General features: G+C 35.7%; 1 long non-coding RNA gene and 1 pseudogene across 1 annotated transcript; one reads left to right on the top strand and one right to left on the bottom strand.

Annotated features, from left to right (window-relative positions):
• Positions 1 to 362: 362 nt before the first annotated feature.
• On the bottom strand, positions 363 to 23,578 carry LOC132641656 (protein DETOXIFICATION 14-like; annotated as a pseudogene).
• LOC132641657 (uncharacterized) lies at positions 8,136 to 14,593 on the top strand. The gene is made up of 6 exons (XR_009582918.1): positions 8,136 to 8,275; positions 8,673 to 9,060; positions 11,340 to 11,395; positions 12,391 to 12,455; positions 13,419 to 13,760; positions 13,877 to 14,593. It is a non-coding gene; the product is annotated as an uncharacterized LOC132641657 (long non-coding RNA).
• Positions 23,579 to 25,613: the final 2,035 nt, after the last annotated feature.

Here is a 25,613-nt window from a genome sequence, read left to right as displayed (position 1 = left end):
CGAAAAAATGTGACAACCGGCAATTTTTTTATTAAATTGGAACCTCTCTTCTTTCTTTTAGTTCAGCCTTCTGTAACTTATTTAAGACTTTCAACTGGGGGTGGCATTCGGTTCTTCGGTTCGGTTTTATCAAACTTCAATTCGGTTTCGGTGTTTTGAAGGTGGACACCGAACGCCGAACCAAACTAGTTCGGTTCTTTCGGTTTCGGTTTTTTGAAGTTCGGTTTCGGTTTTTTCAATTCGGTTTTTTTAATATGATATTAGAAGCGATTCCATTTACACTAATTCATGTTCTCAAAAGCAATAAAACATAAAACTGATAAATTGAAATCAAAGTCAAACAAACAGGATACACAAGAACAGAAAACCATAACCATGATATAGGATTACTAGGTGTTATATACATACAATAAGAATAACTAAGAAAACACATAGAGGACATACAATAATCCTACGACACATCCTAGTCACCTTAAACACATAGAGGACATACAGTAATCCTACGACACATCCTAGTCACCTTCCTTTGTTAAGGATATTTGATTTTCTCAACTGAAGTGGAAATTAGGGATACAAAAGCAAAAGAGGGCTTGTTACACTTGGGGTTTTTTTTTGCTTAAACTCAATGGGCCTGGACTATTTAAATTTTTTGGGTAATGTATTAAATTTCGGTGGGCATTCGGTTCTTCTGTTCGGTTTTATCAAACTTCAGTTCGGCTATTTCGGTTTCGATTTTTTAAAGGTGGACAATGAACACCGAACCCAACTAGTTCGGTTCGGTTCTTTCCGTTTCGGCTAAATGAAGTTCGGTCCGGTTTTTCGGTTTTCGGTATTTATGCCCAGCCCTACTTTCAACTGTGTGTAGTAGAATTCATCCATAGGCCTCTCATTTACATCAGCCTGTTATCAATAGATAATTGTTCATCAGCATGAAGCCTCTTCCTTGCCATTGCTTGTTTTTTCCAATTGTGCAGCATGTTATCACAGAAAGTAGAATAGTCTGCAGAGCTGCACCAGAAAGTATGCCGATCCACAAGCCTTTCCCCCGAAAATTGAGCCAAAAAGCCAATGAAGCAGCTCTAGGAATTCTACATAGGTAAAATGAAGCAAGATTGACATAGGCTCCGATATGCTGCCAACCACATCCCCTCGCGACACCTAAAATGTGCATAATACCACCATTAGTCATACGCCCGTTCTTGACATGTATCTGTTAGTGGCGGATTCAACAATTTATATAGATGCTCGCGAAGAAAAATTCACCAATATGCATAGTACAATTTTCTAGCAAAGGGAATTCAGTTGAACCCCCTAGGTAAATGTAGCTCCGCCACCGGTATTTGTTACGTTTGCTTGCAGTAACTTGATGTGGAAAAAGTCTTCACCTATATACAGTCAAACCTCTCTACAAAGGCGTCATTTGTTCCAATATTTTTTGGCTGCCACAACGAAAATGCTTTTATAGAGAACATATAATATAACATAACATGAATAATCAGTTCCAAAAAATATTTGGCACCCGCAAGGATGGCTCAGTTGGTTGAGCATGGAGCTTTCATAATGAAGGTCTCAAGTTCGAAACTCCCTGCCTACGACAGCAGGGGATCTCGTCGCACAGGAGTGGCCTAGTGCGGGTTACCTCTCCTGTGTGGTTTGCGAGCTATTGCACAGGAGTTGGGTTTACCCTATGCGCACCCGAAGGGTAGCGGCTGCGGTTTCCCATGTCATCAAAAAATTATATATATATATATATATATATATTTGGCCGTTATAGTAAAATGTTGTTATAGAGGATGGTTGGTATGGAGAGGTCTGACTGTACATGGTACAATTTTCCGACAAAGGGGATTCAGTTGAGCCCCTTTTTGGTACGTAAGTGTGGCTCTGCCACTGGTATCTGTTACCTTTTCTTGTAGTAACTCGATGTGGAAAAAGTTTAACCAATATACGTAGTACAATTTTCCGGCAAAAGGGATTTAGTTGAAAACGTGGCTCTGAAACTCGTAGTTGTTACATTTTCTTCTAGTAACTAGATGTGGAGAAAGTCTAACCTGAAAGGGTTCCTTGCAAGCTGTCAGTTATGACCGATAGACATAGAAGAGGAGCCATGCTTGCGACACAGTCCACGACTTCCTTCTTGTGGTTGAAAATGTAGCCAAATATGTTTCGACAGGCAAATAGACTTGTGCTTGCGAATATTGTCTCCGTGGCTGCTATGAGCATTACAGAAACCACGGATACACGAGCTCCTAATTGATTAGAAACTCGAGTGCTGAAAGTAAACAGGAGTTCAATATCCACATATTTGAGAAACAACCCACATGGACGTGAAAAGTTGAATTAAATTCATACCTTACAGCACTAGAGAGACCAAATGGAATTGCATTAAGGGTCGAAATGGTGTTCAGGCTGCAAAATGGAATGTCACAATAAATTAGCAATTCTAGGACCTTTTAGATCATATTACTAACTGAACCAATCATTTACGAGAGAGATTCAGAACATACCATATGGATAGCACTGAAGTTTCAAGTTGGGGATTCGGTAATAGCCCGGATTGCAAGATAAGCAGCTCAAATGACCCCCATTCAAGACTACAAAATGCAACACGTAGCATGAATTTTGTCGAAAATACACGCGAAAAAAGTTTAATTAAAATATTAATATAGACGGAGGGAGGCTGTGGAAGTACCAAATCATGATGGCAGAAGGGATAGCGAATCGAAAAAACTCTCTCATTCCCCTGACGATCTCCCATGACATTGGTGCACGGGTTTTCACACAAGCGGAATTCAACCTCATGTACGATGCAAGGATGATGGCATTCAACCACATCGATATACCAATAGCCACCGCCGCACCAATATTACCTAAGCCAGAGCAAAACACTAGCACCCAAGACAATGGTATGTGGAAGCATATGGTAATGCAATAACTCATGAGCATTGGAACAATCATACTTTGCATCTGCAAGTACCGAATAAGTGGATGAAGATTCGCATAAGCAAAGAGAGCGGGAATAAGCCACTTAATGAACTTTCCGGCTTCATGAGAAATCTGAGGATCTTGCCCGATGAATGTAAGCAATTTTCCCATATATATCCATAAGACCGTGAGGGGAATGCAAACAATGAAGAGAGACAAAATGGCTGTATATGTTTGAGTACCAAGTCTTTGGTACTGCTTAGCTCCGAAAGCCTGTCCGCAAAGAGTTTCTAGTGCACTGGCCATGCCTAACTACACGGCACATTTAAATTTTAGTCAGTGGAGAGGCACAAAAAATGGTAAAAATACAGTTATTACTAGACAATTTGCTCATTTATAAGCAAAGAAAAAATTTGCAGTTCTATTTTGTGGAACATCAATGCTTGTTAATCACAGTAGAGTTATAACTATGCCCTCTAGGTTGAAAAAATAAGAGTATAAAAAGACTGCCTTTAAACTCTAGTTCAAACACATTCTTATTCTTCTTTGTTTTCTCCTTGGCATTTACCTATGTTTTTACCTTAATCCCGTTCAATTTCTCTCTTCATGTGAAGACTAAAAGCTAGAGAACAAAAACAAAAAGGGAATAACCAAATTGAATCCATTCAACTAAATAATTAATATCTTCATCGCTTAAAGTCTATACAATGGCTGCTCAACCCCCCCCCCCCCCCCAACTCCAACCCCCAAGTCCGTACACACAACCACAAAGACCATTTCTATTCCTGCCGAAACATTGCGTTGTTGTAAGCTCCCAAAATTGTAAACGTAACACATTACAAGTTACAAAAAGAAGAAGAGGTAGTAACACAGAAGGTCACCCAACTATGGGTAATGATCTCTTAAGATCATGTTTCTTTATTTTATAACAACAAGGTCACTCAACTTTCCTATATCACATCAAAAGTCACCCAATAAATATTTGGCCATTAAAATATAACATGGCATTTAATTTAGTCCACATGGACTTTTCCTTCTTTTTTTTTTTCTTAGTCCACGTGGCAAAAAGATCCGACCCAACCCAACCCAAATTAACTCTTAAACGCTATTCTTCAATCAGTTTTTTTTTTTGGTTGAAGAAATTAATTAGTTGCAGTTGGTTTTGCTTATTTAGTATATCATTTAACAGTTGCTATGAAGAGAATAGTTGCAAACTGCCTGTAATTTGTAATTTTGTTATGGAAGGTGTATGAGAAACCTTGCTTTGTTACTGGTATCTTTGTTTATATATTAGTATATGCTTATTTTGTTATGTCGTTAAAAAAATCCTTATGAACTTCGCCTGAGAGAAGGAAAAAGAAGACGACGCGATTTTAATAAAATGATGGGCCAATTTTTTTTCAAAGAGAGAGAGAAACACTATTTTAATTAAGAGAGAATATAGGGTTAATTTGGGTTTGGGTCAGGTCGGGTCGGGTCTTTTTGCCACGTGGACTAAGAAAAAGAAAAAAAAAAGGAAAAGTTCACGTGGACTAAATTAAATGCCATGTCATATTTTATTGGCCAAATATTTATTGGGTGGCTTTTGATGTGATATAGGGAAAATTGGGTGATCTTGAGAGATCGACCTTCTGTGTTACTACCTCGAAAGAAGAAAGAGTACAGTTCTATCCACTCGATATGTATTAATTATCTAAGTTAACTTATAAACATCGCCATCGACAATGTAATAATGTTTAACGTTATCAGGTCACCTAAAGCATATATACAGGTAACTCCCCATAGAAAGTGAGATTTGCATCTTGAAAATAAGGTATGTTACCTACTAAGAATGTACAAGTGACCTGACAAAGAGTGTATATATGTTTAACTCTAGGTAACTTTTCATGTTAAGCCTACTATAGTTACCTGAAAAAATAGTGTGTGAACCTACTATAACCAAGTTAAACTGCACTTACACTGACACTTAAATCCAAATCCAAGAAACAATCATAGATAGGTAGTTTATCCAAGAAACAATCATAGATAGGTAGTTTACACTATCAGGTCACCTGAAACATATATGCAGGTAGCTTTCAATAAGAAGTATTATTCCTAAACTTGAAAATAAGATATGTTATCTGCTATAAAGTATAAAGTAAAGGTTAGCCTAACAATCCATGCACATACGTTAATTCTATGTAACTGCAACTCTCCATGTTAGCCTACTATAGTTACCTGGAAAATAGAGTTTGAACCTACTATTATTGGTTAAATTGCACTTATATTGTCAGTATAATTGGGTTAAGATATTCATTAAATATTTAAATATTTACACATTAAATTTAGAACTAAATTATTGGCACTTGAAGTCGTTGTTCTAAAATCCAGAACCAATAAAATAGAAATCCAGACTCCGCCTCTGATTGTCCATGCACATAACCAAAGAAAGGATCATAAATGGGTACTTTCAAGAAAGCTGAAACCAGTGACTACAGCAAGAGAAAGAGCAAGGGCAGTACTTGAGAAAGAAAGTTCACCCAAATGACCAACCATCATTATGGATACAACTTGCAAGAAATACTGTGAAAGTGTCACTGCTATCATTCACTACTAAAAAAACAGGTTTTACCGACCTCAAAAAACCGACCTCAGTTGAGGTCGGAAAAAAACTGACCTCATGAGGTCGGTAAAGTCGTAATATTTATTTTTAAATTTTTTTTAAAATAAACCGACCTCATGAGGTCGGTAATATTGTAAAAAATAATGTACCGACCTCACTAGGTCGGAAATTTATTTGATGATAAGCTTTATTTTTAATTTAAAAGAATACCGACCTCACGAGGTCGGTATTATTTTAAATAAAAAATAAAACTATTAAATATACCGACCTCATGAGGTCGGTATATTTTGTCAAAAAATAATTATTTAAGTTACCGACCTCGTGAGGTCGATAAATATAATTAAAAAAAATAAAAATCTGATCACTTAATTTATTAACCCTGTGTTCCTTTACCCCCATTTTTACTTTTCACTCAAAATTTAAAACCCCCACCCCCCCTCCCCCGCCCACTCCTCTTTCTCTCTCTCCTCCTTTCACCACCACCGTATCCTCACCCACATCGCCGTACCTTCGCCAATAGCCAGCTCCGCCGCCAGCCAGCCAGATCCGGCTTCGTCGCCACCACCATCTATTCCAGGTATGTTTTTTAATTGCTTGGGTTCTAGTTTAGGGTTCTTCAAGACACATTTAGTTTTTTGCTTCTTTGGTAAGTTTCTCACTGATTGGGTTTTATGGGTTAGTGTATTTGGTTGATTATAGCTGGAAACGTTAATGTGCATTGGTTTTTTGCTCCCTTTTTTTGTGGGTCTTTTTTTGGGTTATAGTTAAACGAAATTAATATTAGTGACCAGTGATTACTGTTATAATTTTGGCTGTAATTTATTTTCAGCTCCTGCATCTTGTTCAAACGAGCATTTAGTCGTAACTCTATGGCATTTAGGTAATGGAAACATCTAGTTTTTAAACTAAGCAAAAGAATATTTTCTCTTTTTCCACTGGATTTGTAGAAGTATAAGCATGTTTAGGTTAGTCTTGTGTTGAGTAGCTACAAGTTATTTTCCCTTTTGTTGAATTTTTCCCTTTGGTTGGATGAAGCCCTCTGTAGGTTGCCAAATGGGATTTCTGTGTTTTCTGGTCTCTGGAGATGTTTCTTACTTGAAGATTAATGTTTTGTTTTAAATCCTTGATAGTTGTTAATGTGGGATGATTTGTACTAATAGCTGCTTTAAGGTATTCTGTGCAATTTACTAAATTTGCACTTAAGAGATACAATTGATGAAAAGCCTTATTCCTTTGTTCCATGTCTTTTAAGATTGGCCCTCTGCATTAACTTCCAGTTCTATAGAAATTAAAATTATTAAGTTTGTATGCTTATCTACCATAATGTAGTGTATGCTTGCTCTCATGCTTGTATAGATGAGCTATTTGTCAATCCATTTTGCCTTCCCCACCATTGAAGAAACTTTCTGAAAATCTGGTAGAAAAGAAGTTAAGATTTCTCCATCACTACAATGGCTCTACACATTCTATGATGTTGAGTTTTTGTGGCTAGTTGATTCCATTAACCATTTAGTTTAATCCCATTCGAGATGGAAATCTGTTGTTAATTAGTTCTGTTTGTAATCTGCCTATTTTCCTGGTAATGTATTCAAATCCCTCTTTCCGAGTAGGGGAATAGAACATAATATTGTGTCCGCAAATCTTCGCGATAAAAACCTTCTTTGCCCCAAATTAGTTATTACCCCAACATTAATTAAGCACAAAAGCACTACACTGATGCCCTTTAAGGATTAAAATACAGGTAAACACTAGGCCATTCATGTGTTCCATACAGTACATGCATAAATAAAATCCTGACAATTTGAATAGCTGCATAGTTTGATGTATAACACTCAAGTATGACTGATGGAGAAAGAGTGATGTGTTACCTTAGCATCTGTCTCCATTTGGACAGGTTTGCCAAGTGATGTTATTGTGTCAGCTGCAACTGTGTCACCTAAGTGTCCGTTTGGATATGATTCGACTATTAAGAACCCTCATGACGACCAAAATAAACAACTGGCCGTCCAGGAGAGCAAGCCTAAACAAGATTCTGGAGAATCTGCAACTGTGTCACCTAAATGCCCCTTTGGATATGATACTCAAACATTTAAACTTGGTCCTTTTAGCTGCATGATATGTCAGGCACTTCTTTATGATTGCAGCAGATGTGTGCCCTGTTCACATGTATTCTGCAAGTAAGCGGTTTATATTGGTATTTTTTTTAATGATATTTTAAAATCAAGAAAAGGGAAAAGACAAAGATTTCTCTGGACATTTTTAAGTAGTATACCTTTTTGGTAAACAGGGCATGTATCTCCCGGTTTAAGGACTGTCCATTAGGTGGTGTTGATATTGAAAAGATTGAGGCAGACATGAATCTTCAGAATGTTGTTGATCGCTTTATTGAAGGCCATGCAAGGATTAAGAGGTCTCAAGCTAATAACGAACAAGAAGATGTAGGCGAGAAGAAAACAGTTATATATGAGGACTCGTCTTTGGAGCGGGGAGCTTTCCTGGTTCTACAAGCCATGCGGGTATGTTTAGCAAAAATCTCACCAGTCAAGACTAGCTAGTGAATCACATTTCATGGTTTCCACTAACTTTTGGTTTTAACTTGCAGGCTTTTCGTGCCAATAATATCTGTAGTGCAAAATCAAGATTTACTATGTGTGCGGATGACATCAGAGAACAGCTTCAGAGAATGGGGAATACATCAGAGTTGTGCTCACAACTTGGAGCAGTTCTTGGTATGCTTGGTGACTGCAGGTGTGTCTCATCCAATTTTCTTCTTTTACTCTTGAATGAAAAAGATGTCATTCCCTTTCATTTATCATTGTCATCAAATGATCTTAAGTATTTATTTATTCAAGTGATTGTAGAACTTTTGAACAGTTAGTTTGTTAAAAGAAATAACTTGAGGTATTCTGTAGTCGAGCTACCGGAGATGCTGTATCTGCAGTCACTTACTTTGAAGAGAGTGTCAATTTCCTTTTGAAAGTACCTAAAGATGATCTAGAGTAACTCTTAATGATGCTTTACACACATGTATTTTACGTATATGTATGTACCTAAATTGATTTTTGTCATAATCTATGATGATATAGTACATATATGTTCATATATGAGTGTGTTTTTTCCTTAATTCGTTAAACAATCTTTGCAGACCACACACACTCTTTCTGTTTCGCTAAACAAAATTGGAGATCTTAAATACTATGATGGAGATTTGCAAGCTGCAAGATCACATTATATTCAGGCGTTGGATGTTCGCCGCAACGCCATCAAGCAACAGTCTGATGGATAGATGCTGTTGTTAGCCAAGTGATGTTATTGTTAAGGGAAAGAGGAGTACTGCTTATCCGGGATATTCCAGAGGAAATCAAGACACTGAGAGTCTATGGCGATCAAGTCAGAATTCAACAGGTCTTTGCTGATTTTTTGCATACTATGGCAAGCTATGCACCATTCCCAGAAGGGTGGGTAGAAGTCCATCTTCGACCAAGTATGAAGCAAATTTCTGATGGAGTAACTATTGTACACATTGAGTTCAGGTATATTCTTCAACTTTCTCTTCTTTACTTTTGCAGTGAATGAGCTATATCTGCTTGTGAAGCCTTGTTTCCTTAAAAGATCTTTGAACGGAAGATCTTATCCACTCCATCATTTGCACTTCATCAGCTATAACTGTCATTGCTTGGCTGTTCAAATTTTTTCTCTTTACGTTTATTCGTGTAGAACTAAATAATTTCATAACATCTCAATAAGTTTGTCTGAAATTACTGGTTCATATGTTATACATGATTACAGATTGACCATAAGTTTTTACTATGGACTTTGTTAGCAATTACTCACTGGTTTACTGGCACCACTTTTCTCGGGTTGTCGCATTTAGCCCACCTGCCTGCTCTCTGACTTTTATCATTTGATCAGCATATTGGACTCCTAACATTTTCCTTCAACTTCAAAATCGCTAACCATGGCTACTTCTATCTACAAATCGCATGCACATAGCATACTTTTAATCCTTCTCAAAATTACATAAAAGCTCGTCACTTTTTTTTATCAGAATTCTAGGTCCTGCACCTTTTTGATATCAAAGGACAAACACCAGAGTATTCATCCTTAGTTTTAAGCTAACCGACTTGACTCGAGAAGCAAACTACAATAAGTTCCAGCTATGGATAAGGTGAAATCTACACATGTTAATTCAAGATTATGGGATAAGATAAAATATAAACATAAACAAGTTAACTTGAGATTGATAAAAAAAACTTTACACCACTTCCATTGATTTGTTAGCTCTTTTAACTTCGCAACTACCAGGTCTCGTCTTTGTCTTTCAGCTTTTAAGTTTGTGTTTGATGAAGAAACCGTATGATTTCTGTAACACCCCGCATCTTGGAACTAAGTTTAGGCTCATAGCACTAGAGTTCTAGTGGAAACACTGAAGGCTTGAACGTTTTGCGAAAATGGTTGATAGGCCTACTTCGGGCAGCGATAACTCCTTGATCAGTTTGGAATTTGGGAAAGTACCCTTAATGAAAGTTGTAGTATGTCGAAACACCTTTCTAACGATATAAGGACCAAGCCAATCAGAGATCGGATCAAGGAGATATGATCGTCTCAATATGGTTAATAGTAAGGCACTTGAAATCCTATAGAATCGGCTAAGTTTTCAATATGTCTGCCTTCCAGTCAAATTTCGTGAAAATCCGTTGGGAATTTGGGAAAACTTCCTTGATGAAAGTTGTAGCCCTTTGAAATAGCTTTACAACGGTATATTATGGGTCTTGAACAGAGCTGTGTACAAAAAGTTATGCCCATTTTACTGAAGCCTGTTCGCTGGAAATTTCGCCTGTGTTACGGTGGACGTTACGGGCCGTAACACGTGTTACGGGGCCGTGACAATGGAGCCTTAACGTCCCAAAATTTTCCAGAAACTCACTAGAAATTTTCACTAAGGAACGGTCCCAAGTTACGGTCCGTCCTTCGTGTTACGGGGTCGTAACATGGGGCGTCCTTTGGTCCGTTAAGTACGTTTCGGGTCACCTGACTTCGAGAGGCCATAACCCTATCATAACTTGGGAATTTGGGAAAACTGAAAGAATGAAAGTTGTAGATAATTGAAATACCTTTCCACCCATAGGTCGTGGGCCTATATGTGACATCGGAATAGGGAGATATGGACGTTTTAATACAGAAAGGTCCCAACCCGATTTCAAGTCGGGTCAAACCCATTTCCCCTTGGTATTTAAGGGAAATGCTCAACCGTAGCAGCCCCATTTTTTCATATTTTCATATTTTAGAGAGAGAGAGAGAGAGAGAGAGAGAGAGAGGAGAGTTAGAGAGAGAAAGTAGAGAATCAACCAAGTTGGAGGCCCCGAATCTCGAGGCTCGTGAAGGATAAAGTGTAGTACAAGTTGTTGCCGTCGTTCTAAGCTAAAAATCAAACTTGAGGATGTTGTTTTCGTGGTGACTACTCATAAAAGGTAATGTTTCTACTCCCTAATCATTTATAGTTGTGAATTGATGAATTCTTGGGAGAATAATAAATGGGTTTGATAAAGAGAATTATATAAACTATGCTAGAGTTTTTGGATTGTTGACTTGGGATAGTTGTATTCATGTGGGTGATGAAGAATGATGTTAATTACATCTAATTGAGATTGTAGAATTATCTAGAAGTAATAGAATGGGGATTGGGTGAAGAAAACACCATTAATGAAGGTTATGGAGCTTCATGCCCACCAAGTGTTTGATAAAATGCTTAGATGAACAAAGCATGGATATTGTTGCTAATATAGAATCCCTATGACCTGTATTGCTATAGATTGAAGTTGAAGGGATTGAAGGACATTGTGATACGCTCAAAAGCGGGAAGTTAAGGTATGTAGAACTTCCATCCACATGTGGGAATCTCTACGTTCTTCCCCATGACCCGTTTCATAAAATTCATGAAGTTCAAATCCTAGGGCATTAAACCCAACATATTGGTAGCCCGTAATTATGTATTTATGTACATGAATTTTGTATCTATATTCGTTATTGTATTCCTAATCTTCCATTACGGTCATTAGGAATCCTAGCTTAATCCATGAATCATGAATTCTTCCTCATGTGTTCTCATTATGTTTATATGAAACTTTATGATTTCATCCAACAAGTTACAAGCATGTTTTCAAGACAAGTATATATATATATATATATATATATATATATATATATATATATATATATATGATTTCGAACTATTTTTATTACTCATGAACCAAAAACATGTTTTGCAAGACTATGACAAGTTATCTTATGAAACTATACAAGCAAGTTATGATTCATGAAAACCACATACAAGCAAGTTATGATTCATGAAAACCATGTACAAGCAAGTTATGATTCATGATATACCATGGGCAGCGAGTGCCACTATTTTACATGTTCATGTTTTTGGGAGTTGCATTAATTACCGAGGAGGGCTTCAGATAGCCTGAAACTACGTAGCCACCGTAGGATGAGGATCGCTCCACCCATGTCCCGGACGATCTCTCATAATGACTGGATCCTTTCATATTTTATCAAATCTCATGTTCGCTGGCAAGGACTGAGTGTTCTGCTGGCGGGACGCAAGCACCAGACCATGGATCGGTTATAAGTTATCGCTCTCCCTACTTATCATGTTATATATATATATATATATATATATATATATATATATATATATATATATATGTACTCATGCTCATGCTCATGTTCATGTCTAGGTTTTCAGTTTCAGTTCTTATCATGTTATTCCATGTCCCATGTTATTTCTTTCAGTTGTTTTACATACCAGTACATTCAATGTGCTGACGTCCCCTTTTTATTGTCGGGGGCCTGCATTTCAGGATGCAGGTACGAACTTACAGGACGACACCTCTGCTCATTAGGATCTGCACGTACCAGTTTATTGGTGAGCCCCATCTCATTCGGGGTTTAGTTAACTTTTGTTTATGATTAGTTATGCATCTAAGGTATGCTGGAGGCCTTGTCCCAGCAAGTACGTTTTATGTTCAGACTCATGCTAGAGGTTTCATAGACTAGACAAGTCAGTTATGTCATGTCAGACATTCGGAGTCGTATAGCCATTTTGGCTCAATCATGTTATTTCCGCACTCATGTTTAAACAAGTATTTTTATTAAGTATTATGACTTACTACGTTTTATAACGGCTCATCATGCATTCACGTTATATTCCGCTTATGTTATGTACCATGATGATTCAGCAAGCCATGTGGTTCGCTCGGTCACATGCAGTCAGGCACCGAGTGCCGTGTTACGTCCAGGCCATGGTTCGGGGCGTGACAATTTCCTACCTCAAAATGTTCCCACCCCCTTTAAAAATGCAATTGCATAACTATAAGCTTCTATTAAAGTGTGTAACTTCAACTGCTCACCAAAATGACTTTGTGGAGTTTGTGGACACTACTATTTCAAGCTTGAAATAGAAGGAGCCGGAGCTTAGGCTTTTGATTTGAAGTTTAATCTGATTAATTGTGGGAAATTGACATAAATAGCCGCCCCCCAAAAAATAGCAGGCAGATGTATATATACATGTATATTGGTTAGCGGATGTAGATATTTTTGGCCGAGAGGTCAAATGTGTAACTTCCCCTTTTTTACGGTGATTGGATGCACTACTTTGTTTATAATAATTGCTAAGTATTCGGTTTAGATGTGTACCATATGCTGCATATGAGGTATTTTGCTAGTATATTTGAGTTACTTTTCTAGTTGTCAACTTGGTCTCTTGATGAAGGCGTCAATATAATCCGATATTAACTTTTAAGTTTTCAGCATTTTAATGCTGTTTGTTTGGTGTCATACATCGTCTCAGTTACCTGTTTGATTTTTTTCTCTATTTTCCTGGGAAAAGGATTGTTTGCCCTGGCGAAGGTCTTCCTCCTGAATTGATCCAAGATATGTTCCATAACAGTCAGTGGGTAACTCAAGCAGGTCTAGGGCTGAGCATGTGCCGAAAAATCTTAAAGCTTATGAATGGTGAAGTCCAGTATATCAGACAATCAGAAAGATGTTTTTTCCTGATTATCCTTGAACTACCATTGTCCCAAAGAGATTCAATGAATGTTGGATAGGTTACCAGATGTTAAATTCAATCCAATTGTCTCTCAAAGTGCAAAACATACAATTATGGGTATGCCTCGGAGACTTAGCATGGAACTTGGAGCAATGTCAAGTCCTTCTATACGGCTAATGGGTATCGAATCATCCTTGTGTTGTTAAATGAGCTATTCCACACTGATTTGTGATATATGTTTGCTGAACTATTGGTGGTTTTTTAATCATTTACTTTACCATGACTAACTTTGGCAGGTTCCTTAGCTGTCTCTTTCACAACTGGGACTTCCACCTCTTCTTCTTCCAAAAGCTAAATTACAGACCAAAACCATCAAGGTTAGATGATATTCTTTCCATTTATAAAGGGAATTATACTATATTTCCATCGCTTTTTTATCACCTCTTTTACTTCAATGAAGCGACTTTAACTTGACTAGCATTTTTTTGGTTGCGGAGCCTCCCAAATAATGTTGAAAAGAAGGAAATGGATTTTTAGCAAACTAAAAGGTGAAGATTCATGTTGCACTCTTGCAGGCACGATTATCACTCATCTAGTTTATTTAAACAATCCACTTATATTGATCTATTCCTTATTAATAAACTCATTTACTTTTCATTGCAGGAAAAATGTGTCTGGCGCCCGGAACATGAGACGCAGCTAGCTCAAAACTTCAAGAAGAAAGCTCAGCGCTTACTATGTTTGAATGTTAATGTTGTGGTGGATTGTGTAAGTGTTTTGTGGATGTTTGCGAGCGGTGAAGTAGTTTAATGTTGTAGACTAACTTAGTCTAATGTTGTAGACTAATTTAGTGTAGATCTATTAGTTTAATGTTTTGTGGATGTTTGCAAAGGTTGTGAAGTAGTTTAATGTTGTGTAGATGTTTGCGAATGTTGAAGTAGCTTAATGTCTCTTCGGAATGTTTGAATGACGTTTTGACTCAACTTTGAAGTAGTTTCGAATTGAATTTGACGTATTGTTGGTTGTAATATATATGGTTGTTGAAGTAGCTTAATGTTTTATGTTTTTTAGTAGTTTGGTGAATTGTTGGCAGCTAGTTGAGCTGGTTTTAGTTGAATATAAAATTATTTTCATCTTGACAAGGGGGCAGCTGGAAGAGCAGCTGGATCCTACCAATTTTTTTGCAGAATACCGACCTCATGAGGTCTGGGGAGGGTAGAGTGTATGCAGACCTTACTCCTATCAAGGTAGGATAGCTGTTTTCGAAAGACCATCGGCTCAATAGAAAGCATAAAAAGAGGTCAGATAAGGCCAAGAAATTCAAAGCGATATGGAAATGAAAATAACGAAAGCGACTAAGCCATGATGAAGCAGTTTGCAAAGGGCAGTAGCTATCACGTATAAAATAAGATAATCAAAGTACAGGAAATAACATATAGTAGCAAAAATCAAAGCACAAGAACTTATATCACGATAATGCGACTGCTAATATGAAAGAATAAACGATACTATCTACTAGTCTTCTACCCTAATCTGAGTGCTCCATACCCTCCTATCTAAGGTCATGTCCTCGGTAAGTTGTAACTGTGCCATTTCCTGTCTAATCACCTCTCCCCAATACTTCTTCAGCCTACCCCTACCTCTTCTGAAACCATCCATGGCCAACCTCTCACACCTCCGCATTGGGCATCTATGTCTATCCTCTTCACATGCCCAAACCATCTCAGTCTCGCTTCTCGCATCTTGTCTTCCACCGAGGCCACTCCCACCTTGTCCCGGATAGCCTCATTCCTAATCCTGTCACTCCTGGTGTGCCCACACATCATCTCAACATTCTCATCTCGCCAACTTTCATCTTTTGAACATGAGAGATCTTAACTGGCCAACACTCCGCCCCATACAACATAGTCGGTCTAACCACCACTTTGTAGAACTTAAATATTTAACCACCAAGTTTAAAATATTTAACCACCAAGTTTTTATATATTGTTAAGTTTCTTTAATTTGCACAAAGGCCCATATATAAAAGCATTTTTTTACCCAAAAAAAAAAAAAAAACATACGCTCTTTTTCTTCTCTTCATCCTCTTTGCAACAGCGCCATTTTCTTTCTTCTTCTTCGATCTCAGTTCCCAAATAAAATTCAATCTCACCTTCTACTTTTGCATTTGAATTAGTGAAGAAAATTTTAAAATATTTAAATTAATGTATATTATCTGTAGTGCTTGGTTCTTGAATTTTTTTGTCAATCCAGTGTATATTACTTCAAAAAAGATGGTATTATGTCTATTCTATGGATTTAAGATAAAAAATTATTTTAGCATTCTTCATTTGTATGTTTTTCAGCTATGGTACCTGTTTAAATTAACTAAGATATTTAAACAATTACAAAGTTGCTTACACAAAGAACTTGGACATGTAAGTTTTACATTAGGTTGTTTAAACAACCTTGTAGCTGTTTTAAATAAGTATATTTGTTTACACAGAGAACCTGTGTTTGCACAAAATACTTTGTCCATGTGTTATAACTACATTATAAATCTAGTGCCATTTGAAATTTTTTGAGAGATTTCTTGAGAGCTTTTGGAGAAAAATACCTCCTCACACATAAGGAAAGAGAATATAAACATTCAATCGGGAACAAGAGTCCAACGACTAGTTAACATTACGTTTATTGAATTAATGATAATTAAACATCAACCGAATTTTACTAGTAGATTAACATCTAGTTAATGCGTATTTATTAATTTATTCATAATTGAATATCAATTTAGTAAAGTAATGAAGAATTAAATGTAAGTTAATGTAAACAACCACATATTGTTTAACGCAATCAACTTGTGATTGTTTAAACAACTCACTCGTTGTCTAAACAATTCGTAATTGTCTTAAACAATAATGAGTTGTTTGCGATAAATGTACGGTTATTTATTAAACAAAAACATGTTGTTTATTTATTTATTCATAGAATCACTCAATTAATTTTCACATTATCACTAGATGAATACGTTATTGTTAATTATTAGTAAAAACGCTCAATGATGTTTAATTTTAATCAAATCATTAAGTTAAGGTTTAGCTATCGGTAAAAATGACTCGTTCAATGTTCGATTGTTATAGAGTCAATAAGTTAGCATTCGATTATCAATATAATCACACAACCAATGTTCAATTATCATTATATCAGTAAGTTATTGTTAAATTGGCAGTATAATCACTCAACTAATGTTCAATTCTGATCAAATCAATAGGTTAAGGTCAACCTATATGTAGAATGACACGTTCGATGGTCAATTATTATCAAGTTACTAAGTTAATGTTCGATTATTCATAGAATTACCTAATTGTTGTCATTCAACTGATGTTTAATTTTAATCAAATCACTACGTTAAGGTTGACCTATATGTAAAATGACTCGTTTGATGTTCAATCTTTATCAAGTCAATAAGTTAATGTTCGATTATTTATAGAACCACCTAATTGACGTTCAATTATCACTATATCAATAAGCTATTGTTAAATTATTATTAATAGATCCACTCATTTGATGTTCAATTCTAATCAGATCAATAAGTTAAAGTCAACCTATTTGTAGAATGACTCATTCGATACTCAAATGTTATCAAGTTAATAAGGTAATGTCCGATTATTCATATAATCACCCAACTAATGTTCAACTATCACTAGATCAATAAGTTATTATTTAGAATCACTCAACTGATGTTTAATTTTCATTAAATCAATAAACTAAAATTTAACTATTTGTCAAATGACTATTTTGACGTTCAATTATTATTAAGTTAATAGTTAATTATACATAACATGACTTAATTGAATATTAATTTAATAATAATTGAATGTCAATCGAGTGACTTAATGAAGAACTACACGTAAGTAAATGTAAATAACAAATGGTTGCTTGAACAACTTCTTCTTGTTTATTGTAAACAATCAGTGTCTGTTTAAACAACCATTGATTGTTTACTATAATTTACAAAAAAGTGGGTTCTTACGTAAACACCATGTGACTGTCCGAACAACTTCTTGTTGTTTATCGTAAACAATCAGTATTTATTTAAATAATCAATGATTGTTTACTACTAATAATTTACAAAGAGTGTGATTCTCATGTAAACAACATGGGTAGTTTCTTGTTGTTTATTGTAAACAACTAGGGTGTGTTTAAACAACTACACATTTTTTTAAATAATTTGTGGTTGTGCAAGCAGAATTTTAAGTCAATAAACCACAACTTTCATCTCTAAACAGCTACATGTTTTTTGAAAAATACAACAATTAAATAATTACTTTTTTCCAAATTTAAATAGATGCATATGGACATGAATTTTGTCTGCTCTCTTTGTAAATGTACCCTAGGATCAAAATCTAAACTTGCAATGGTTACATGCGAACTCGTGGTTGATTATACATAAAACCTGAACTTGCAAAGAGCCCATGTAAACAGACACAATGTTTTTAAACAACTCGTAATTGTTTAGTACACAAAATATGAATTTGCACATGTTGCAGACGTAAACAATCATATTTTTTTTAAACAACTTAAGGTTGCTTATACACAAATCTGAACTAGCAAAAGTTGCATGTATAAACAACCACAAATTGTTTAAACAACCATGAGTTGTTTATATACATAGTCTGAATTGCAACAAATTGCACCCGTAAACAATCACATATTCTTTTAAATAATTTGAGGTTGTTTATACACAGTCACGAACTTGCAAACACTTCATGTGTAAATAGCCACATAAGTTTTAACAATTCATGATTAATTATTTCTACATTGAACCAGAACTTACAAAGATTTCATGTGTAAACAACCACAAGATTTTTAAGAAACATGCGGTTGCTTATATATAAAATTTCTGTCAATTCAAGTTCCATGAATTTTAAAAACTATTCATATACTATGTAGAACAATATAAACAACCACCGAATTTCGTAACAAAAAAAATCATGCTTGTTTAAACATAGAACTTGAACGGGCACATATTCTATATATATGTAAGTAATTAACAACAGGTTTCTTAAACAAATTGTTGTTGCTTATAAATGGAACATGTGTTAGTTCATGTTCTTTTTATAAACAACTACGAGGTCTTAATATAACAACAACTTAAGGACGATTTTGATCTAGATCAATCCAAATCACATCCGAATGATCTTAAATTTTGTATTCAACCTCTAAATATCATTTTAACAATACCCACTTCAAATCAACACAAAATCAAATATGAAGAATCAAATCTCCTTATAACACAATATTCATAGGTGAATTTTTAACAATCCCCAAGAACCCCTATTCAAAAATAATAGTATATATTTTCAGATCTAAAGAAGAAGCTGGAGAAAAAGAAGAAGAATAAGAGAAGGAGGAGGAGGAGAAGAAAAGAAAAGAAAGAGATTGTATGAGAGAGGAAGAGGTGGTATGGGGTTTTTTTAAATTTTTTTACTTTTAATTATTTATTCTAAACTTTTAATAATTCTAATCTAGCCCCCTTTAAACTTAATCAACTATGTAAAATAAAAGAAATAGAAAAAAGAAAATGAAATTATTTATCCTTCATTCCAATCTGTCCCTTTTACTTCCATTTCCCAAGTGAGAGTGCGCAGCTGAAGCGGACAGCACTTGGTTGACATCCCTGCTTACTTGTTTATTATTTACCCCTGGTTTTGCTTTTATTTGCACTTAGTTTATCTCTTATTTTTCGTAAATAAAATTGCTTTGGAGCCCATTATGGTAATTAAATTTTAGGCTGCTGTGTATTTGTTTTTTTGCTTTGGCAGCTTTATGTGAACGTGGGCCCACTTAAATTTCTTTTTCTGCATCCTTTTGGATTACTTCTTGGTGATGTGGGTTCCACAGGTATCTTGCATTTGGCAACTTTTAACAATTTCTCAATGGTAATATTTGTGTTACCCAAAGGACAAAGGAAATTTTCAGTAGCAATTTTTAACGTGCTCAATTTTTTTCCTTCTTTCACCCTAATGTACTTTATTAGATTTATCTAATGTACATGAGAGTGTTTTCCTTATGATTGTAGAAAAAAGTGTTACAACTTCAAAATAATCCCCATCTAAACATGCTTATATTTTTTAGAGAACTTTTCTAGGACGCACTTTTTTTTAGCAAATATCACAGAAAATGTGAGAAAATTTTAAATTCTTAATTAGATGATTTACTCTCACACAAATATATTTTAGATGACAAGTTTAAAAATTATTTAATCAACACTGCTTAGAAAATTAAAATTGTGAGTGCATATTGTGCACGGGCTTCTTCCCACTAGTAGTTACAGAAGAAAGAGTTTTAGTTTTATTCACTTGTAACACATCATAAAATCCGTACTAAACCGTATTCATGACTCAGGAGGTTAGAAACCCAAGAAGGAGAGTGTTGAATCGAAAATATGTTTCAGTTCAGAAAATTATGTGTTACGCTTCAAGGAATGGCCCGTAACATGTGCTACGGCCCGTCTCTCATACCGTAACAGGCACGCTTGGAAAATCACTGTCTCGTAACTTTTGGACCAAAGGACGGTTCATCGTTACGGACCGTAACACATGTTACGGCCCGTAACAGGTGACCGTAACCTAACCTCCAAACTAAGTTGTTCACTGGAATTTTGGCCCATGTTACGGTCCAGTGTTACAGACCGTAACATATGTTACGGATCGTAACACGGTCCGTAACGGTGCCTCGACTGAAACGTTAAAAGAACGGGAATTCAGTTTTATTTCATTATTTCCATTCCTCTCAAGCCCTAACACGAAAACCCTCTCCTCTTAACTTCTCCAAGCATCAAGGTAAGCCTCTTAACACTATCCTAAGTGAATTCCATTAATTTCCCTTGAACCCTAAGAAGAATCTCATGCTCTTAACATAGGGTTTTCAAGAAAACCCAATTATAGGAATTCAAGACCAATGGTTAGGATTCTCCTTCCAAGATCAGATTTTTGTTGCAAATTAGAACATTACCAATTATGTAGATGTTACCCACGTGTGGGAACATCCTTGTTCTTCCCCATGTTTCAGTATTCCATGTTTATACACACTAGGATTAGGATTCTAGGTATACTCATGATAAACCCTAGACACTTGAACCATGATATATTATATTGTCAGTTATAATTCCGTTGGTTAGTCTTAAATTATTGTTTTGGTGATTGAGACTCAGTCCGTAATCTATGAAAAACCCATAATTTGCATCCCATGGGTTCTATAACACAAGATATGAGATACTCCCTCCAGATCAAAAAAAGAGTCCACCTAGCCATTTGCACACCCCTTAAGAAAATACTAACTCCTAGACAAAAATAGGCAATTTGACTAAACTACCCCTAATTAAATAGGCATTGGGATTTGATCATATAATATTTAATAGGGGAAAATACGAAAAAACAAGGTTAATTCTTTCTTGATTTGCTAAGTGGACTCTTTTTTTTATCCAAGAAAAAAAGGCCAAATGGACTTTTTGTTTTATCCGGAGGGAGTATTATGCTTATTTCCATGAAAAGCTTGTATATATGTATTTGTTGTCATGTCTTCATGTATCCATGTTCATGTTAAGAATCAGAAATCATGTCTTCAGTTACCTTTCATGTTCGGGAGTTGTATTAATACCGAGAAGGCTCAGATAGCCCGAAACTACGTATGCCAACGTAGGATAAGGATCGCTCCGCCCAATTAGGACGATTCCTTCATGTTTTCCCCATTGAGGGATTTTGGATCCATTCATGTCATGTTCACGTCTTGTACCCCGGCAAGGTACAAGATGGCTTAGCTGATCGGGTAGAGATCAAACTCCACGTTTCTTCCCGTAGTGGTTCATGTCGGTATTACAATTATGATCATGTTTTCATCTCAGTTACAGATTCTTTCATGTTTTCAGTATTCATGTTCATGATCAGTTTCAGTATTCAGTTTCAGCATTCATGTTCAGTTTCAGTTTCATATCTATATATTATGTGCCTGCTTATTTCTCTCATGTGTTCACATGCCAGTACATTCAAAGTACTGACGTCCTCTTTTATTGCCTTGGGAGCCTGCATTTCACAATGCATGTACTGATTTACAGGACGACGTCTCTGCTCATTAGGATCCGCACGTACCAGCTTATTGGTGAGCCCCATCTCATCCGGGGTTTAGATATTGTCCTTCTTTATTTGATTTTGCATCTAAAGGTATGTTGGGGCCTTTTCCCAGCAAGTATGTTTTCATGTTCAGACTCATGTTAGAGGTTTCATACACTAGACAAGCCAGTATGTCACGTCAGACTTTCAGAGTCGGTTAGCCATTTTGACTCAGTTATGATATTATCCGTGTTTATGTTTTAAACTAGTATTTTACAGATTATTATGACTTTATGTATTTTCTTCAAGCCCATCATGTTTCATGTCATACTTCCGCTCATGTATGCCTCATGATGATTCAGCAAGCTATGTGGTTCGCTCGGTCACATGCAGTCAGGCACCGAGTGTCGTGTTACACCCAGGCCATGGTTCTGGGTGTGACAAAACTAGTGTAAGGCTTGCCTTAGGCGAATCCCACATCGGTTGGGGAGGAGAACGAAAGGTGCTTTATAAGTGTCTGGATACCTCTCTCTTGTAGACGCGTTTTAAAGCCGTGAGGGGCGAAGGCTCCAAAGCGGATAATTTCTACAAGCGGTGGCCTGGGATGTTACAGTTGGTATCAGAGCCGGTGTCGGGCCGGTGGTGGGGCAAACCTCAGCGAGGACGCTGAGTCCCAAGGGGGGGTGAGTATAAGGCTTGCCTTAGGCGAATCCCACATAAATTAGGCGAATCCCACATCGGTTGGGGAGGAGAACGAAGGGTGCTTTATAAGTGCCTAGATACCTCTCCCTTGTAGACGCGTTTTAAAGCCATGAGGCGCGAAGGCTCCAAAGCCGACAATTTCTACAAGCGGTGGCCTGGGGTGTTACAGTGACACTATATAGGTATTAAGTATGAGTATGACACCCTAAAATATAGAGCAAGAACCTTCTATCACTAGTTAAATTGCATTGTCAGCTTAAAAATTAATCTACAATTATATGTAACTGAGTTTGGCATACATATATCGACATTGGCAGTGTAATAATTTTTAACACTATCAGGTCACCTAAAGCATACATATACAGGTAAAACTGAGTTTAACTTATACACATCAATATCCATAGTAAAATATCAGGTCACCTAAAACATATATATACAGGTAAAACTGAGCTTAACTTATATACATCAACATCCATAGTAATAATTTTTAACACTATCAGGTCCGATAATATACATACATACATATATATAGGTAACTCTCTATTAAAAATGAGATCTGCAATCTTGAAAATAAGACGCGCTACCCGTTATAAAGATAAAAGTTATTTGACAGTCGGGATACATAAGTTAAACTCTATGCAACTCTTCATGTTAAGCTACTATAACTATCTGAAAAATAAACTTACTATACCAAGTTAAATTGCACTTAACACTCCAGTGTATATAACTTAAATCCAAGAAATAATTATGGATAGGTACTTACAAGAAAGCTGAACCCAGTGACCCCAGCAAGAGAAAGAGCAATGGCAGTACTTGAGAGAGAAAGTTCACCCAAATGACCAACCATCATCATTGATATAACTTGCAACAAAGACATTGAAAGTGTCACAGCTATCATTGGTCCAGCCAAATAACCAACTTCCTTCATTTCTTCCCATATTACTCCCCATCTCAATTCTACTAATTCTCTTTCTTTCAATAACAATCCTTCTTCTATGTTCTCCATGTTAAAAAAAAAAAAAAAATAGGAGTCCTGAACTTGTACAAAGGACCTCTTTTGAGAAAACATTGTAAAAATCTTGAATTTTTATGAGAGGGGAAAAAAGAGTCTTGAACTTGTAAAAGAGACCCCTTTTGGGAAAAGATTGTGAAAAGCTTGGATTTTTATAGAGTTAGAGGGGGAAAAAAGATTCTTGAACTTGTAAAACAGGACCCCTTTTGGGAAAAGATTGGATTTTTATAAAGTTAGAGGAGGAGGAGGGGGGGGGGGTGGGGGGGAAGAGTCTTGAACTTGTAAAAAAAAATCCTTTTTGGGAAAAGATTGAATTTTTATGAGAGAGGAGAACAAATTAAAAGACAAATTGGATTGTGGCGGTGTGGCAGACTGGAAGAGAAAAACAATAAAGTTTTTGTTATGTAATGCTGCTAGTGGTTTGTTCGAAGAGGCGTTTGTTTGTCTCTGTTGACTGTTTATTGGTTTGTAGTTTGGCTGACTAAAGTGTTAAATTAATCCATCTTTAATCTAATCTTCCTTGCTTCCCACGATGAACATGGGGTATTTTTTTATTAAAGGGTACTATTACTTTTAATATTTGTGTTATTAATAAATTTTGATTTTAGGCTTTATGATATTTGACTATAAGTGTATTTGATTTTTAATTAACTGAACACGGGACAAGTCTTTTAGTAATCAGCGAGAAATTGGACTTCAACTTCTGACTGTGACAGTTGTTTCCACACATTTTTTTACGGGGTTTAAGATAAAAAAACAGTGCGACATGATCTTTATTATTTGTGCAAATTTTCTTATGGTAGGTAAATTTTTGTTACTTTATTGTTACAGAGGATAAAATCTTGTGACCGTACTGCATAAATTTTACTGATTTTACTGATATGATGAATAAAGTTCAAACACTTTGAATGTGATAAATAATAATTTTACTCGTTATTATAATGGAAAAAATGTAGTGATCGCAGCCCATAGGTGAAATTAGTCCGAGTTCATTTAGATAAGAATTATGCATTAGAGCCACAACTTCGTCACAAAGCATTAAAAAATGTTAATACTATGTTTGGACAATTTAAAAAAAAAAAAAAACTCGTGCAATAAAATGTGTTTGAATAATGGAAAATTTACTTGTTATAGCTACTTTTAGTACCTATTTAATGTTAATAACTATCCTTTATTTTAATTAGTAATAATAGCTAATTACTTTTCTAAATTACCTATTATGGATACAACAGTAACTTGCATTTATCAGTTCTCAAATACACCGTAAATTACGGTAACCACTATCCCAAATCCCCATTTTGAAACTCACGTAATATACATTACGTTTCTCTCTCCCTTTTCATAAATTTTAGCCCTTTTTTTCACCTTAGAATCTTTCCATTACCATCAAGCACGATTCCACCACAATTCATTGTGCCGAGATTGTGGGTGGTGGCGTATTTGTGTAAGTTTTCATTATTTTGTGTATTTTGGTCACTTTAATTCAATATTTTCGACTTTTTTCAAGCCTTTTAACTTTCAATGCTCAGGGTTTCCCAATTTGAGTAGTGAAAAACATCAATTAATGGCGGATGAAAGCATATCTAGTAGGGTTATGAGAGGTACACCCCATACTCTTCAAAATTTAGATTCTCCTTCTTTTGATTTGGGTATTTCTCAGCAACAACATGATGTTGATGCAGCTTCTGCTGAGAAATTGGTTGCTGAAAGGAGATCTAAGAAAATCCATGATCCTGTCAGAATCAGAAATCCTTCAACTGTTAATTTGGAGAAAAAAAATGATTCTGATACTGCCACAAAGAGGAGAAAAACATCTGATGTTGCTTCTAGTAGCAAAGGGAAGAATGTTGTAGAGACAAATACCGGAGAACAACAATTAACTCTGAACAAGCAGGTATTTTTTGATTTTTTACATATATATTTTTTTTAATGAAATTGTATTTTAGATGTTGCCCAAATTCGGTTAATGATTTATGTATTTTGACCGCATCTGTAAGCATATTTGAATGTATTTATTGATCTGAACAGTTCATTAATAGATGGGTAGCATTCGTATATATTTTGTGTTGATTTGAATGAGTTTTATATTTGACAAACATTTTAATAAGCGTATTTGTTATCAAATTATCAACTTTGTATCATGTATTTGTAATTTCTCACATTTATGTATTTTTTTAATTAATCACAGTTTTATGTATGTTTCAAAAAGCAGGTATGTGTATGTGTCAA

This window comes from Lycium barbarum, chromosome 5 (genome assembly GCF_019175385.1).
Source record: "Lycium barbarum isolate Lr01 chromosome 5, ASM1917538v2, whole genome shotgun sequence".
Classification (NCBI taxonomy): Eukaryota; Viridiplantae; Streptophyta; class Magnoliopsida; order Solanales; family Solanaceae; genus Lycium; species Lycium barbarum.
This window is presented reverse-complemented; position numbering and strand designations above follow the sequence as displayed.